Below are 1,376 nucleotides of genomic sequence, written 5' to 3' on the forward strand. Positions count from 1 at the left end.
AGATGGTGTAAGAGATCCTGAAAGCCATGTAGATGGAGCTGGGATTTTCAAATCATAAGTTACGAAGGGCCGAACAGAGATTTGGTCAGTAAGCGAACATTAATACAGAGAAAGGAGGTAGACCAGATGGACAGCAGAGAAATGCAGGGGCACTCTATTAAATGTAAAAAAAAGAACAAAAAAAAAGCCCCACAAGCTCCATCTGGACTCATACATAGCTAATTCTTTCATATCTGGACAAAGACACCACCTTTGTCTTCTTCCATATTAGTTGATAGCTGGTCTGGAGATCTGTGACTGTTTAAATAAGGTTAGCTTTAGGGTCAAACAAAGTCCTCAGATGAAAGATGATTTGTAGATGAATTTCATTTCCATTTCCTGATTGTTTGCCTTTCATAGTGACAGAGCCAGGCTCTGAAGGAATTGTAATGTCACAGAGATCATGCATATGTATGTTTCTCTTTCTTAATGTTGCCCATTATTTTCCCATTAAACAGCAAATACTTGGCAGATGGTTTTTATTAATCATAACAGTAAATAATATTTTCTTGATCAAATGCTGGAAAAATATCGGAGGAATGCAGGTGGCTAATTGAGGTGCTTCTATGATTTATTCCAAATGAGAAACTAGTTCCCTGCTTTCACTAATCCTGCTGCTTTGAATAACCTGTAGAAGAAGATAGCAAACAAAATGATTTGGCTTCATATGAAAAATGCCATTGCCTGGAAATCTTCAAAGAATGCGTTATTATACCATTTTCCTTATCAGATAAGAATATCCTCACCCAACAGGAAGTCGCTAAACCCAAGATCATATTGATCACTGAAAATATCACTCCACTTGAAAGGTACTATTTAAACAAATGTATAATGAAAGTGACTTCTGTACTTCCCAATCATAGTTAAAAGTTTTCAAATCGATTGGAAAGTCATAGTGCCAATAAATGTAGCTTGACCATTTTCACGTTAATTAGTAACAATGTAAATCTGGACATCTGGTTTTTGAGATTTTTCTCCTGCCTCCCTCTTACCCTCCACCCTCCTACCTCTCTCCCTCTCCTCACCCCCTCTTCCTTCTCTCCTTCCTCCTAAAATATTTCTGTATTGATACTCTCTGTTAGGTATGTTATATTGGTGAGAAAAACATAACTATTGTCCTCAGGCAGCACACAGAGCAGTTGAATAAAGATCTTGGTGAAGGAACTATAATAACTAGAAAGTATATCACACAGAACAGGCAATTTTTATTGTTTTTTAAACTGAGGACTGACCCTGCTTATACATATAGACACTAGCCAGCTGCCAGAAAGGGGAGAAAACAAGGAAATACCCGTAATCATTAAAGAGGATAGAAATATATAATTCTAAAGTATTAG

Source organism: Hipposideros armiger, unplaced genomic scaffold, assembly GCF_001890085.2.
Source record: "Hipposideros armiger isolate ML-2016 unplaced genomic scaffold, ASM189008v1 scaffold_618, whole genome shotgun sequence".
In the NCBI taxonomy this organism is placed as follows: Eukaryota; Metazoa; Chordata; class Mammalia; order Chiroptera; family Hipposideridae; genus Hipposideros; species Hipposideros armiger.